Genomic DNA, 17564 nt, shown 5'->3' on the forward strand with positions numbered 1-17564 from the left:
ACAACATGTATTTAGCCCATCGTGTGTGTGGCTTGCCATGTCAAAATATGTGTTTGTTAGGTCATGTGAACCATGTGCATCATGCATCAAAAGGGTTTATGATAAAATAGAAATTTGCTTAATCTGGGTTTAGTGTTAAGTTAGTGTCTTGCGAGGATTTTTGTGAACATGAGCTTCTCTTTTATCATATACCCATTTGACGCGTGTGCAGCAGACACATATTTTGAAATGATGCCTGATGGACATGACACAACGAACACAAATTTTGACATGACAAACAATACACATGACACTCCCAGGGTTCCCACGGGTCCTTGAAATCCTTGAAAGTTTCTAATCTGGGGGAAAAAATTCAAGGCCCTGGGAAAGTTTTGAAAATATACATACACAGACACATGTCATTATAAGTGCTTGAATCTATTTCATGCAAGAAGTTTTCTGAAAAAAAAAATCCATATTATTCCCTGTGTAGTGTAGGATAATATAACTGCTAAACTGTTTACTTTAAATGCTTATATCTTCTGTATGTGAATGTTGATTCATACCAAAATGCTTTTTTGCATAGTTGTGTTTGACACATGAAAACGTCTCGGGTTACGTATGTAACTGTTGTTCCCTGAGAAGAGAACGAGACGCTGCGTCTCACTTGCCAGACTTCCTGCGTCCCTGTAACGCCGTCTTTGGCAATATTTCAGATAGTGATATACTTCCTGGCTCCAGCATCACCCTGTCTTTGTCGTTCAGTCTTACCAATGGTTGAATTTGATATACACATTCAGACGCACTTACCCCTGGAGGTGTCCCCAAAGTGTCACCCCAGTGACGCCGCGCAAGTTTCCTCGAAAGGAAACTGTAACAATGTATCTTAAAAGATAACACGATGTAGCCTTGCTCTCACTTGAAATGTGTCCCCACATTTAGTCCTTGAATTTGAGGGTATTGGACCTGGAAAGTCCTTGAAGGGTCCTTGAATTTGAAATTAACTAAGGTGTGGGAACCCTGAACTTCGAACACTTATTTTGAATTTCCGCCCCTCGGAAGAAAAGTCACCGGCCACCACTGCTGGTGATAAAACTGTGCAATGTTTTGATAAACAGTGTCATGTTTTGAGAAACAGTGTTGTACAGTTTATGGTGAAATAATTCATGTGCGTGTTAAGCTAAGATCGACATAATGTATGATACTGTGTGTAAAATCTGGTAAAATGGATCGGCCTTAATCCATATAAAGTAGGGGAGAGCGGGGCACAACCTAACACTTTTTGACTTTGGCTCTATCATTCAAAAAATATTTAAGTTAGATTAATAATTGTTTACACAATCAACACACATCTCTGCTACAAATGAACACTTAAAGTTTGTTTGTGGGACCTACCGTTATCGTTCAATTTCAACAAAACATAGATTTTTTTTTTGGAAAGGGCTGCAAGAAAAAATATCATAATTGTGAGTTATTTCACCTGATACTGTATTAACAGTTATCATTTTGATGAATAGTATTTACATTGTTTTCATTTCTTTATTATTGTATACCTGAGGCTTAATTGTAACACTGTGTGACAACTAACCCTGCTTGGTAAAAATGTTTCCAATCCCAGCTATTAGTTACTAGGAGTTGCTGACATGTTTCAAAATGGTGTTATGTTTTAGGTAACAAGACAGTGATTAAAAACACATCAAAACGTTTCACAAATTCACAGGAGATCATCTTCTGACAGTAAGAGAAAAATACAAAAGCACAGATTGCTCATCCCTGTATAAATATGTGAAGTAGCTGCGTTACAATTAACCCCGGCATTAGTTTGTGCCCCGCTCACCCCTACACCAACACTCTGAAGCACAACGCTCAAGACACGTGCACTTTTACTTTCAAACTACAGATGGCGGTAGCAGGTTCCTTAGTGTGCCTTTAAAGATTTGGGAACGTGTTCACTAGTCTAAGCTCTTTATATTTTCTCTGTTGCAGTGTGCCAAGCAGCCAACAGCTCATTACAGGACGTCAGGCGTACACCTTCATTAAATGTAGGTCTGATGAAGTGGTAAGGCTTCAGTAATGCTCTTATTTGATCTTGCCCTTCAGATGACTGGGCAGCCACACGGAGCGGCGCACAGTGCCAATGCTAAACAGATGACCTAGATGCTAAAAAAAGCAAAGGTGCTCGTTGGCTGTCGGTCTGAATTTAATGCTCAGTTTTATGCTTTGAGATTTGCCGCTGATTTGCAGGGCTTTCCAATGTCACGAAGGTTCTTCTCCATTATGCTAATAACAAGCTACACGGGCAACCCGGGCAAACATTATAACAATTTCGACATTAGTGTCCCGCAGGCTAATTTAGGCTGTTTTGCCGGATTATTGCGCTGATGTGAGGGCCGCCTATAAAGCTTTGTGTTTGTTATGTGGGAAATGAATACAATAAAGAGCGTGTACATACAGTGGCTGGCAGAATATGGGCTTGAGCCGTTTATTCATTTGAAATGAACAAACCGCCACACAGCCAGCTGGGTCGCCTGCTCATTTGCTATGGAGATTGTGTATGGCTCTTTGATAGGTCTATGCTGACTTCATAGCAGTCACAGAATTGGACGAGTTCCCTTCTGCTGCTCAAGAAAATTCAGTCGGCCTTCAGTCTGTATATTTACAGCATACGAGAGCTATGGGGTCATGAAGGGCGGCTGTTTGATCGGACCTGTTTTGCATTCTGTATCGTAGTACTTCAGTTAAATGCAGATGATCACTGACTTACTTTGGAGATCCTTGTGTACATATTTGAGGAGTGATGTGATTTGACTAAAGCTTCTGTAGCATTGTAGATATAATCTATACAATGTTATACAATAGTTTAGCTGCCAAACCTCGCTTCACATAGTCTTGACACTATGTTATGACACCTTTGTTAGGTAAAACAGCAGCACTGTAGGCTGTATAAGTGGATTGGATTCCTGATCCCCACTGAAAGCATTGTGTTATACCTCTACTAGAGATCTGCTGACTCCGGTCCATGTTTTCCATTTCCCGCTCGCTCCTTACAATCTCTGTCCACTCACAGATCAAGATGCAGTACAGTCCACATTACAGACAGCGCTTCATCTGCTGAGCTAGTATTTTGGGAGTTTGTTTATTATTATTTCTGTCAGTCATATATTGTTTTTGCTCCTGGTCTACTAATAGTGCAGTAACAGCATTGGATGTCTACGCTGCCCTACAAAGGCAAAAGACCTTATCTCGCTAGAGTGTGAAACTGAGAAAAATTACTTTAAAGTTTGACTTATAGTGAGTTTCAGTTGTCAGTTAATTTCTTCTTTATTTTTATTTTCTCGAAAAAAACATAAAATTGACTCAAGATACTAATGCAAATAATAAAGGAGGTCTTGAATGTCTCAAAAATGTCAATAAGTAATTTTTGACCAAAAACGAAGTTACTGCTTTTTGTCTTTGTAGGGCAGTGCGCTTGTCTAATCAGATTATTAAAACTCTGATGTAATGTAAAGTACTGTAAAGAATTTCTCCCTAAAAAATTCTGTATATTTTGTTTCCCGTGTTCTGACTACAAATCGTTCATGTAGAGCTTGTTTATTAAGCTGTAAACGTAAGCATTAAAAAAACTAAAACGTTGTAAAAAAATGTAAACGAAGTAAAAAAAAAAACGTGATTAACTCAAGAATAAACTGGCACACAAATAATAAAATGACTACAGGAGGAAACATATATTTATCTGAGGTATATGCACACATTTGTGCATTTTAAGGACCAGTGGCGGCTGGTGACTTTTTTTTTCGAGGGCGCACAATGTGAAGCTCATCACAACAAATGTATGTAGTCTGTCATGTGTGTCGCCCGTCATTTCAAATAATTTGTTTGGTGTGTCTAGTGAACCTATGGGTATTACAAGTCTTGTCAATATAAGTGCCTGCTGCAGACGCGTCTAAAGGGTTTATGATAAAAGAGAAACTTGCGTTTGCCAGATACTCACATAATCTCATGCTTAATCAGAGTTTACTGTTAAGGGAGTGTCTTGCATGTATTTTGTGAACGTGATCATAGTGATGGGGACGAGACCGCCAATGCCGAGTCAGAGTCAAGACCAAGTCTTTGAAGGGTTGAGACCGAGTCCTTTAGTTTTCAAACACAGTCAAGTCTGAGTCAAGACCGAGTCCTTAAGGAGTCCCTACCACATGCATCATCTTCTGCCTATTTTTCTGGAGATAAATAAACGGCTCTGATGGCAGTATCTTCGCATTGCACCAGGGGATGTCATTTTCAAATAATGTCTGTGGACATTGCATTTTATTATTATTTTTGTTAAAATGTGTTGGTCTCGCGGACTGGGTCTGAAATTACGAGTCCTTCTGCTCCTACTGTGGTTTGAGACCGAGTCAAGACCGAGTCTTTTAAGGAACAAGTCCGAGACGAGTCCAACACGACTACTACATCACTACATGATCGTCTCTTTTATCATAAACGGTTTCGATGCGTGTGCAGCAGGCACTTATTTTGACAAAACACGTGATGCACATGGTTAACATGACGCAATAAACACATATTGAAAACACAAGCAACACACATGACCACCCAAACACATATTTTGAATTTGTGCCCCTCAGAAGAGCAGTCACGAGTGAAGGATATTTATATATCTTGGTCATTACTGGGTAAAGTACTGTAAAGCAGAGGTCTTTAACCTTTTCCAGGCTGGGGACCCCTTAATGGATAGAGAGGAGAAGCAGGGACCCCCAGTACATGTATCAAATTAGGAATGTATTTATTATTATTTATTATACATACTTTGATATTATGGGGGTGTTACAAAGACACTAAAATAATAATAACATTACATTTTAATTCATCTGAATACATTTTATTGTGGGTACGTTATGCTTTTTTGTTATTAGCATATGAATACATTTTTTGTTTCATGCCTACTTTAATTTGTGCAAAAATATTATTTTGCATTCAAACTTTATTTGGAGGACCCCCTGTAATAACACCACGGACCCCCAAGGGTCCCCGGACCCCCTGTTGAAGACCCGTGCTGTAGAGTATGATAACCACATTTTCTTTATTCTGTTACATGTCTGTGCAACAGTTAAGCCAAATATTACATTTAAAGTTAACTAAATTGTGTTCTTTAAATCTTCAGTGATGTATGTTTATATATGAAGTATAAAAATGGTTTGTCTTTTCAAAGGTTCTGTCATGTTGCGTTCCTTTTTTGTTGGCACATACAATTTTAGTTAAAGGTTCACATAATTTATCTTGAAAGGGGACATAGGTAGCAGCGATGTTCCCTGGTTTTTGCATTGCCTGAAATTTTAGGGAACAAACGTTTCAGTTCACTGGACAATTTTGCAATGGAGACAGTCTATAAAATGGCTGACTCCCAGAGCACTGCACTGACTATACTGAACAAGTAAGCTGATTGAGACGCACCCTATGATAAAGTCTTCTGCTTCTGTGCCACCTCTGCAATTCAAAGATAAATCTGACTAGTAATAGTCCTATACTGTCTTATTATAAATACATTTGATTGAATTGACATTAAGATGAAATTATAATTATGCTGTATATACTGTCTATAATTTAAAATCGTGCTACTGTTCGAACAAGTGGTGCCCTCTTATCTCACTTAAGCATCTGTCCCTAAAAATGTCTGTGCATAGCCCTCAATATAACATGCAAAAAACACCAGACTAAAACGTAGCTCAACAGTTAAAACTAAGCAAAGCCTTTATTTAAATTTAAGATATAAAAATATATACTGTATATATCCTGTTCATTTATTGGATAGCAGCAGGGCATCCTTCACAAACTCAGTGAAAAGAGAACCTGTGCAACATGGAGCCACCGTGCTGCCATTTCACATGTTTCCATTTCACATGATTATGTTCGACTGTAGAAAGGAAGTCATATGGGGAGAACCAGGGTGAAAGTAACATGGGACGTAAGAAACAAAGCGATTTTCTTAGAGCCCTGACTACATTTGCAACTATGACAGCATCCTTAGCACACAACCCATGACAGTGCTGACAAATATGGCATTATATTGTCTTCTTTTTGACAAAATATGTTTGCAGTTACATATTAACAAGGTCATAGTCATATTTACTAAAAACAAGTGTAACACAAAAATCTATTTTGTTTTGTTGTTTTACTTTTTGTGTGAAAGTAACAATTTGCTACTTATGTTCAGAGTGATATTATACTGAAGTCGTTTTACATTTGTTCGAAATTGAACCTATAGACCACACTTGTGACCACAACATAAATATATGTCTGTCTGAAACACTAGCTTTTAAAATTACTTTTTTCTTAAAATGAAACAAACAGTGCTAAATAGCACTAAAAGTGGTTCTTGGCTCGTAATCATAGAAGAACCATTTTTAGCGCTATATAGCACCTATAAAGAACCATACGGGATGATATAGCGCCACTATAGCACTACATATGGTTCAACATAGCACAATATGTTTCTACACAGGTGCTAAACAGGTGCTTCATCTGTGCTATATGGCATTTAAAATGGTTCCTTTATGATTATGAGCCAAGAACCACTTTTAGTGCTATTTAGCACTGTTTGTTTTTAGAGTGTAGGATGGCATTAAAGTGAGTTAATTATGTGGTAAATTTAATTTCTGGGTGAACAATTCCTTAAGGGGAAAAGATAGTAAATGTTCAACCTTCAACACTGTAGTTTTCAACTATAGAACCAGTGTTGTTTTCGTCAACAATGACGATAACGAAATGATTTCGTTGACTCGCATTTTTTATAACGATAACGCGACGATGACTAGCTAAAAATGGCTCTATCTAAAACATGACAAGATGCTTTTGAGTTTTCGTTGACGAGACAGAACGAAAATGATTATAAGTCTGACATTCACAATGCATGTCATTTCTGCCTATTTTGTGTGAAATCTGTCTGTTTTTAGCAAAAAAGTATTAGCAATGCTGCCGCTTCCTATCCTTGTTTTGGCTACGCCCACCACTCTGCTGCCGCCATGCCGTGCACACGCACCAGATTACACAACAACAACAACACATCTGCGTCTGTGGCGAGTTCGAAGGACCGTAGCGGTGACGCCAATAAATAGAAACAACGAGACGATTTATGGACATACTTTCAATATAATCCATCAGAAAGAAAACGGAATGCATATTGGGAGATGACGGTAAATGTGGCCACAAAATAAGTGAGAAGAATACCACCAACCTCAAGCGGCACCTGAAGGCTCATCATCACGCTGATATTTTTTAAAGGTAACTAACAAGTCATGCTGTTAACATATCATATACATTCAATTTTACTCTACAATTGGCTGGTGACACATTTCATGGTAAGCTTAAGGTTTTACATGTATCTACTTGTCAAACCATAGCCCATTTCCAATACTTCTTAACCTAAATTAATTTGTTAAAGACTACCTTTTTTACTAAAATTTACTTGAAGGCACAAAAGAGGATGTTTTTCGCTGACTGAGAATCCAAAAACGGTTACTGAGTTTTTTAAATGAGCGCATGCATAAGAACAGCCTCCCTCCTTCACAGCTCATTTCAAGGGAACGCCTTCCAAAACTCGTGCACGAATATTTGAATATATATTTGAATATTTGCTCTCCAGCGTTGAAATGTTTCTCCAATAACGACTCTGGTTACATTAAGTAACATAAGATATTACCTTTTTTGCGTTTTCATCGACTAAAACTTGACTAAAACCTTTTTGTGTTTTCGTCGACTAAAACTTGACTAAAACTATCAAGTTTATAAGTGACTAAAATGTGACAAAAACTAAAAAGCGTTTTCCTCCGAAAGACTAAGACGAAAACTAAAAGGGATGCCAAAAACAACACTGTATAGAACAGGAAAAAATGTATCAACGTGTCTAAACCTACAACATGTTTATTAGACCCCATACCTACCAAACTACTAAAGAAGTTATTGCAGTTGTAGTAGAGCCTCTTCTTGATATTATTAACTCCTTACTCGTTCTAGGTTATGACCCAAGACCCTTCATATTGGCTGTTATTAGGCCTTCTATTAGAAAACCGCACTTAAATCCATACTGAATTAAGAAATTATAGACCCATTTTGAATCTTCCTCATTTGTCTTTCACATGTATCGGGAAGGCTGCATAGCATTTTATAAGGACAATAAATCCATTCTATATGTATTCTATAGATTTGATAATTGTCCTGTTTTCTGTGCTTTCTTTTTGCTGCTCGGAAACAATGTAACGTTTAAAAACTCAAAATAAATCATATGGATTTCTGCTTTAATGATGTTTTATGTCCTCGTTGAAATCTGAACAGCCAGAGAGTCAAATTCTTCATAAATAAGCTATTTGTCAGAGAGTCATATGGATTTGAAACAGGATAAGTAACTAACAGTTTTAGGGCCAGATTTACTAAAACGTCATTCTGGCTTTAAATAATGACTATTGGGATTTACTAAAGAGGCATAGTGGATGTAAAGTGTTGTAAAGGTGTGGCATATAGTTTTTATTTCTCCTACTGATGCGTTTGTAGGAGTTTCCCTTTCAGACACAAAATTTATAGGAGATTATTTAAAATTAAAAAGTTATTTTTCAAAGGTTTGCACTTGTGAAATTACTGGTATTTGCACCATTATTAAACAGCGAGTCTTAACCATGAGCAGCGGTACAGTATACAAGCCGAAAAACCCGGAGTTGACCCACAACCTAATCCTAGAGTCTGATTGGTTTAGAGAAAGGATGATAATGCTGATCCAGAAAGATGTCCCACAGAAATCATGTTCGCCATTTGATTACTTGACTTGTTTCATGTATCTGTTGTCATCATTTTTTGCCTATATCCTTGCACGCCGTGTTCTGTACTTTCAAAACGATGCCATGTAAAGAAAGTTAAACGTCTGCAGGCGTGTGCGTGATCATCTCAGGATGCAGCAGGCAGATTGTCTTTGGGCCACAGCAGAACTTGGGAGGGAGCGATAGGAGTTAGTGAACATGCTGACCAGCACTTTTGTGCACTGTCAGAACCAATCAGTGTCTGTGCAGTTAATGGAGAACACAAAACCTGTTTAAAAGCTACATTTACCACTTGGCTGATTCCATTACATTGTGTAATTTCCAGGTGTCACATCTCCCCTCCACATGTCTGTCTCAATGCTCCCCCAAGCAGCCCATGATTAGTTAGACTCTACTGAGCTCCCGAATCTGCCTCGACCTCAGCGGGAGAAAGCCAGCAGATGAAACGCCTTGTTTTCGCTCACATCTAATTCTCCTGTCGTTTCATCTATATTTCTTGATGCATGAATGGAAAACGCATATTTGAAGCCTCGCCAATGGAGCCGCACTATTGACAAGACGCAGAAACCTACTGATCATTTCTTATCTCATTGATTGGAATCTGAATTGTTTCTCCTATACAACTGTGAGATTAAATGTGATCCTGTCTGTGAAAACCAGGCTAAAGTCTCAAAATCTAGTAAAGAGATAACAAGCACCAACGTACGATTTCAACAATTAATTTCACTATGATTTCAATCTTTGCTATGGTCTTACTCAGTCAATATTAAAGATATCAAGGTTATATTTTCACAAGCTGTTCTTTATATTATGTAGGATAATTCATTAAAAAAAAAATTTGGCTGGGTTTTCACAGGCATGGTCACAAATAGAAAACATTTCCTTTGAAAAAGGCCTCAGAAATCTCAATAATGTCACCAATTCAACTTTACGAGGTATTACAGCCAGAAATATCCTCATCAAATTCTTCAGGCCATAATAGTTAGCTTGACTAGAACCAAACACAAACACACACACATTTATTGTAGTCTTTTACATTATATTGTGACGAAGTAGAGGTGGACTTCTTTATTATAATTTATCCACCCGCTTTAACTGCCTGGTTGCCTGCTTTCTTGCAGCTTAGTTAGCTTTTACAAGCAGTATTCATCCTCTGGTAATGTTCAGTAATGTTATGTTAATGTACCATAATGGATTATTTGTCTTTGTTAGTAATGCTAATGTACATTTTGTTTTACATCGCTTGCTCTTTTTTTGCTCATTTTCCTTTACAGTGTATGAGCTGGAATAGCATGTCTTGTTTAATACGATACCTGTCGTCTATCATGCAGACTAATGGACTAGATGTCTCACAGTCGTCTTATTATTTAGAAACTGATTACAATCTTACAGTCAATTATTTTTACCGTTAACAAGGCTGGAAATGGGGGGGTGTCCAGGGAGAGAACAGAGTTCCACCTCAAACTGGTTAGAAATTTTTAAATGGTGTAATTGATAAGGAATTAAATTTAAACAACTTAATAGCATTTAAAATTACTCCCCATGATGAGTTTTTATTGCAACTATTATTTAATAATGCATCATCAAGCTTGTCACATGATACTTCACAGTCACAGTGGCACTGAATTACTGAATTACTCTTTATTAGTAAAAGTCTGTGTGAATTAAACACTCAAGAAAACATACTTAGGAGGAAACATGAACAAAATTGTAATGCTATTAGTTATTTTAAACCAATCTAAGTCGTCATGCAAAATGACCCCACCCCCCAAACTAGAGTCCCCCAAGTGAATTTCTGCCATTTTCAGCCCTGACTGTTAGTATGGCTAATATACGTCTTGTGAAAGTTTTATAGACCCCTTCTATCTTTGTAAACATTGAATGACTATCGGATGCGCGCACCATGGCGGCAAACTGTTCATACCATCCAGGCTTTCTAGTTTAATCTAACAGGGCTGAAAAATGATGACTTACCTGAAATGAAGTGAGCACTATAAACACAAACCTCTTTGATTTTTGCATTGCCACAGTCTGCACGTTTAATTGCTTGCAGCCACAGATGTTGTATTTTTTAATTTTTTTTTTAATGGATGAGATTCTGTAGGAAAAACTTAACGACAGACCTGAAGCGATTTTCACAGCCCACGACGCAAGTAGGCATTTTTGACAAAACCGAATAATACACAAGACCAACATTATCATAATTCCTCCTGCTTCAGACTCACAGCCTGTAAGTTAACTCCTGTTAGCATTGCATTGTGCACAAATCTTTTAAACATGGTAAGGAGCGTTACATTTCCGGCTGATGTCAGAGGTGTTCAGACCAATCACAACGTACAGATTAGCTGGCCAAATAGGGACACAGAGCTTTTCAAATGCGTGCGTTTCAGGAAGATATTGAAATCTGGAGCTAAAAAAATGTACGGTATGTGAAAAATTAAGGTTTTTTAACCATAAACCACGCAAACACATTGTATTATACCTAGTGGTGTAACGGATCGCAGTTGATCCATGATCCGTGGCCCACGGTTCGGCTCGCATGTGATTCGCGGATTAATACGCAAATTTAAATAGGGAAAGTTTGTCATTTGTTAGGGTTTCAAAGGTTTGCAAATGTTAACATTCCAGTGATTTTACATCGTTTAACTGCAAAAAGGCGCTAAAGTGAGCAGTTTACTTTTTGCGCACAAACGCACGTGCGGTTGAATGCATCCGGTCCAGCTCGAGTCCAACATGATCATCCTTCAAACATCAGGGGCCTCATTTATCAACATTGCGTAGAAAATGTTCTATATTTGTACCTACGAATGAAATTTAGAATGTGCCTAAGTACAAAAAAATCGGGATTTATCAAACGTGCGCACGGGGTTCGTACGCACATCAGTAAGTAATCCTTGATGATAAATCCCACTTGTTCTTAAGCACCATGCTCGTGCACGTTCATGGTCATTTGCATTCCGAAACGCCTCCGATGAACCATATATGGTGACAACACCTCCCGTTATAAGTCACGTGGTTGTGCTTTTTCCCACAGAAATTGAGTTACTGGTGGATGAGGTTAAATCCTAATAACACATCCTGTTTGGTTTAGTTAGTGCGGGAGGAATGACTAACAAAAGAAAACAAATCTACATGTGAACATGTTACCAGTGAGTTTAATTCCGTTGAATATGAGGAGAGAACACTTCCAGAAAAAAAGTGGTTTGACATTAAATTAAAAAAAAAAATAACGCGTCACAGCACACCGACGTGAAACGAGTGCAACTGGAGGAGCACAGACAACTTTCCACTTTGGACAGCAGCATATATAACCAGCATCATTGCCGCGATCTTTGAAAACGCGCTACCGGCGGAATGGATTATTTGCCAAGTCTTCCAATAACGCAAGATAATCCATTGCGCTGTGTCAAGCATTTGTCGGAGACTTAATTTATACAAATCACATGTAGAGCTTTCACAGATACAGATACATATCACAAATAAATCATTATACTTATTTGCTGTTACCATACTGACATTGATAATTTTTAACACCTGCTTGTGGATAAAAAATAGACACTTCTTTACTCACTGGAACAGGGTCCTATGTAGTATCGCTATTCTACCACTAGATGATGTGCGTACGCATACTCAGAGGTGTGCGTATATTTACACACATTTCTACGTATAAGTGCAATTTGATAAATTCCACACTTTGCGTAAAACTTTACGCACACTTCTGTGCGTACGCACGTTTGATAAATGAGGCCCCTGAACTTTTGATGTGTAAACTTCAGAGAGTTGCGCTACTCTCTCTCATACTGAAGTGTATTAAAATTAATTTGTCTAGAGCAATGAAAAACAATGTGGGATGCCTGTTTATGCTGCGCCGTTTGTAATTCGCCCTCTGTCTGTGTGTGTGTGTGTGTGTGTGTGTGTGTGTGTGTGTGTGTGTGTGTGCACGCGTTTAAGGGGACTCAGTAGTGCACACACAGAGAGAGATGCAGTCTGTGCATATTTGGTCTTAAAGAGACAGTAAGCTCAATTGACCTACTTAAGTCTGTCTCATTAATGTTAATAAAAAACCAAAGACAAAAAAAAATCACTTCTATAGCTTTAAAAAATAATAATTAGTTTATAATATAAAAATTTAATTAATACAATAAATGCAGTGTTATTATTCAATTCATTTCTGTACCTTATGATTTTAGACCTTACATAATGTGCAACTTTGTTCTTTTTTTTATAAATGTTTGTAATTTCTTGATTTGTTATTAGATTTTTCCCATACTTTTTTTGCAGCTCCGAAAAATGATCCGATCCGTGCCTCAAAAACGTGAGTTTTGTGATCCGTAACCGTTGCACCCCTAATTATACCAAATACACAAAATAACATTGTTTTTTAGCAATGAAATAGGTGCTCTTTAATTTAAAAACACCTTATACTGACATACTGTATCTTGACATATATCGGTACCCACTGTATGTCTCAAGATGCACACCAGTATTGTCTTTTGTAAGGTATGTTTGTAAAAACTACTTAAATGTCTTAATTTGTATTAATCTGTATTAATCTAAACCCTGTCCGGGAAACTGCCCCATATATGGTCTATGTATTTTTTTATTTGTTTTTTTATGTCTCTCTTTGTCTTAACTAATATATATTTACTGTAAAGCTGCTATGTAGCAATGCAAAATTTTGAAAAATATATAGAAATTAACCTGAATTGAAAAAAATGTTGAATACTTCTATGAATCCTAACTCCATCAGATCTCTTAAGCTATGACGGAGTAACCTGTGATGACATTTTCCTCAGGGAAGATCTACTGGGATTGTATTTCACATCAGCAACACAATGAATTTAAAAGAGTTTTGCACAGTATAAGCGGATAACTATCAAAAATCAGGGGTGCGTTCTCCGATAACGTTCTCTCTTGGCGCGCTAAGAAGGCTCAAAAGGTACACCTTAACTACAGGTATACCTTTCCTACGTGTGTTCTCCGAACTATACCTTAGGATGTTGCTTAAGGTAAACCTTCTTAAGTTCGACCTTAGCGGGTGCTGTCCATGGTGGAGGTTCTGAATAGGTTGATATCGATTGCTCGACAATCAATTATTCACTTTATGTAATTGGTTTCGCTGCGTTATGAGATAGCAGTGTTCTTTATTAAAGAAACATTTTAGAAATAGTTCAAGTTAAATTTATTAGGAATATCTGGTAAAAAATATTTCAAATTGCAAACAACTAAATTCAACCTTCTATATTTTATATCAAACCCGTGCAAAACCCGCAACTTTATTTCCAAACGTATCATGTTTAAACTGCTCCAATTCATCCGGTATGCCTTCACTTGAAAGGATAATTTATATAAGGGGTTCTAAGTGCGTTGCACAGGGGAATAAAGTGGGTCATGCAAGTACTTGGCTGTGCATTACACTTAAAATATATAAAAACAAACTGTTGTTGTTCATTAGTTCACGCGTTAATTGATGCGCAAGCAGCGTCGTTACAATGCGGATAAAGCTTAATGGACGCATTTCTGGAGCCTGTCTGTCTACCTCAAATATAACATATAAAAATATATATATATATATATATATATATATATATATATATATATATATATATATATATATATAATAAATATATATATTATAATTACTTTAGATTTTAGCTTTGTTTGGTTTTAATGTGGAAAATTGTGTTGACCTTAGGAGACTGGCAAGTGCGCAGTTTGTTTTGAATGTTTCTAAAGAATATGGCATGCAGTTGCCTCAAAATTATAAAACATTAAAAAACTTCAATGCAAAGTCGAATTAACATTAACAATCCTAATTAGTTTTTTTTTTTTACCCGATTTATTTATGCAGCTAAAATACTTGCCGGTAGACTAAGATTTAACGGATATGAAATGCACAAATGAAATAGTAGGATTCGCTGTATAGCTGCCAGTTCCCTTTCAGTCGGTTAGGGTTAGGGTTAGGGTAAGGGTCATGTCCTTGTGGATTTGCGGAGACGGTTGTCTTTCCTCCGGGAAAAGCGCAATCCTCGTCATGCGAGTGCTGAACGCCGCCACGGTGCGGCTGTGAAGCTCTCTAAAGACGACCTCCGCATCACTGTGCTGAGCCGGTCGGGGGATTCGTCCTCCAGCTCTCAGCCTCCTCATCCACAGCCGGTTGATGTGCCGATGGAGACTTCAGCGTCGTGTTCTACGATGACTCTAGAATCCATCGTGCCGCCCTCCGGGTCCACCGACGCCGCAGCATCCGAGGGTGGGCCTCCTCCCCCTGACGTGGACCCCGACGCCCTTCCTCCCTCTGGTCGGGTTGGGACGCCGGAGTTCGATCCAGAGATGGTGGCCGTGCTCACTCGAGCGGCGGAGACCGTCGGGTTAGAGTGGGTTCCCCCCCCTCAGCCCGAGCCGTCCCACCTGGATGATTGGTTCTTTGGAGCTGCCCGGGTTTCACAACCCTCTCCACCGGTGCCTTTCTTCCCCGAGGTGCACGAGGAGCTGACTAGAACCTGGAAGTCGCCGTTTTCTACGAGATTACGGCCGTTTCAGCCCTCCCCCCTCACCTCCCTCACCAGCGGAGCCGCTAAGGGTTATACGGGGATCCCTCCTGTGGAGCGCGCGGTCGCGATGCAGCTGTGTCCGGCTAACGCTCCCTCTTGGAAGGACCGCCCAACCCTCCCCTCTCGTACCTGCAGACAGTCCTCCGGTTTAACGGGCGCTGCCCACCAGGCATGTGGAGAGGCGGCTTCAGCCCTGCACGCTATGGCGTTGCTGCAGGTTCACCAAGCGAAGGCCTTGAGGGATCTGCACGAGGGAGGACACGACTCGCCTGTCCTTTCGGAGCTCCGGGCTGCCACTGATCTGGCTCTTCGCGCTACAAAGGTGACAGCGCAGGCAATTGGTCGTGCCATGTCCACGATGGTGGTCCAGGAACGCCACTTATGGCTATGTCTGGCGGACATGTCGGATGCGGAGAAGAACAAGTTCTTGGACGCTCCAGTGTCCCAGGCTGGCCTCTTCGGTGAGTCGGTGGAGTCTTTTGCCCAGCAGTTCTCCGCCGCCCAGAAGCAGACAGAGGCGATCGCTCAGATCATGCCCCGGCGCAAGCGACCTGCATCTCGCCCTCCAGCGCCGGCGGCCCCGTCTGCTCCTCGCCGAGGGCGCCCTGCGGCGGCTGCCTCCACCCCCCCCACTAGAACATCTTCCAGGCCACGGAGGGGGAACAGCCGTCGGCAGCCCGCCCCGCCCGCCCCACCCGCTTCCCGTGGTAAACGGAAATCGAAGCGGCCCTGAGACGGGCGACCTGGATTTGGATGGGATCACTCTACGGGAGACGGTGATGGCATCGCTCCCTCCACCGGTAGAGGGCCAGGTGGAGAATCTTTGGTTTCGTTTTGTTTCTGTTCCGCCGGCTTCTCAGCCGGCACCCACAAAACCACAAAAAGAGTGCATTCCTATTCCTTCTCCAGGTCTCCAGAGGATCGAGAGAGACGTGAGCGGGCATTCACATGCTCTTCCTCCCTCTCCTCTATCGCCAGCGGGTGTCCTGAGGAGTCCCAGCTCGCCGCTGAGGAGACGGGACCACCAGCACCCTCTTCGGAGTCTGTGCTCTCCGCTGAGGAGACCAGACGACCGTCACCCTCAGCGGGCTCAGGTCAGTGTCACACACACACATACTGTAGATACTTATGCTGTCACAGCAGACGTACCGGCAGTTCCGCCTGTCCCGCCTCGCCGCCCCACCGCGGGTACACCGGTAGTGCCGTTAATTCCTCTCGTACGGTCCCTGGGGGCTTGGCTTCAGCTTCCCAACCCGTCTCGTTGGGTTTTACGCACTGTCCGCCTCAGTTACGAAATACAATTCAACCGGCACACACCCAAATTCTCGGGCATTCTTTTCACCACGGTGAAAGCGTCCGATGCACATGTACTGCGTGCAGAGGTCGGAGTCCTGCTGGCGAAGGACGCGATCGAGCCGGTCCCTCCAACCGAGATGAGGGCGGGTTTCTACAGCCCGTATTTCATAGTACCCAAAAAAGGCGATGGGTTGCGACCGATCTTGGATTTGCGCGTTCTGAACAAATCTCTGCAGAAGAGGTCTTTCAGGATGATAACACCGAAGCAAATATTCAATTCAATTCGCCCCCAAGATTGGTTTGCGGCAATAGACCTGAAAGACGCGTACTTCCATGTGTCCATTCTCCCTCGTCACAGACCGTTTCTCCGGTTTGCATTCGAGGGTCGGGCATACCAGTACAAAGTTTTCCCGTTCGGGCTATCCCTCTCTCCCCGTGTGTTCACGAAAGTAATAGAGCCGGCGTTAAAACCCCTCCGAGAGAGCGGCGTTCGCATATTGGCTTACCTCGACGATTGGCTTATAATAACGCATTCTCGACGGACGCTTTGCAAACACAGAGATTTAACGCTTCGGCATCTCGCCCGTTTGGGTCTTCGGGTCAACTGGGAAAAGAGCAAACTCTGCCCCACGCAGAGGATCTCTTTTCTCGGTATGGAACTGGACTCGATCGATTTATCGGCGCGTTTAACAGAAGAGCGCGTCCAGTCAATTCTGACTTGCCTCGGTTCATTTCGAGGGAAGAATGCGGTCCCGCTGAAACAATTTCAGAAGCTCCTGGGGCATATGGCAGCAGCAGCGGCCGTGACACCGCTCAGACTGCTCCATATGAGACCGCTTCAGCGTTGGCTTCACGATCGAGTCCCGAGGAGAGCGTGGCGCGCCGGCATCCATCGTGTAGCTATTACACCTGCGTGTCGCCTAACATTCCCCCC

The sequence above is a fragment of the Paramisgurnus dabryanus genome, chromosome 13 (assembly GCF_030506205.2).
Source record: "Paramisgurnus dabryanus chromosome 13, PD_genome_1.1, whole genome shotgun sequence".
NCBI lineage: Eukaryota > Metazoa > Chordata > Actinopteri > Cypriniformes > Cobitidae > Paramisgurnus > Paramisgurnus dabryanus.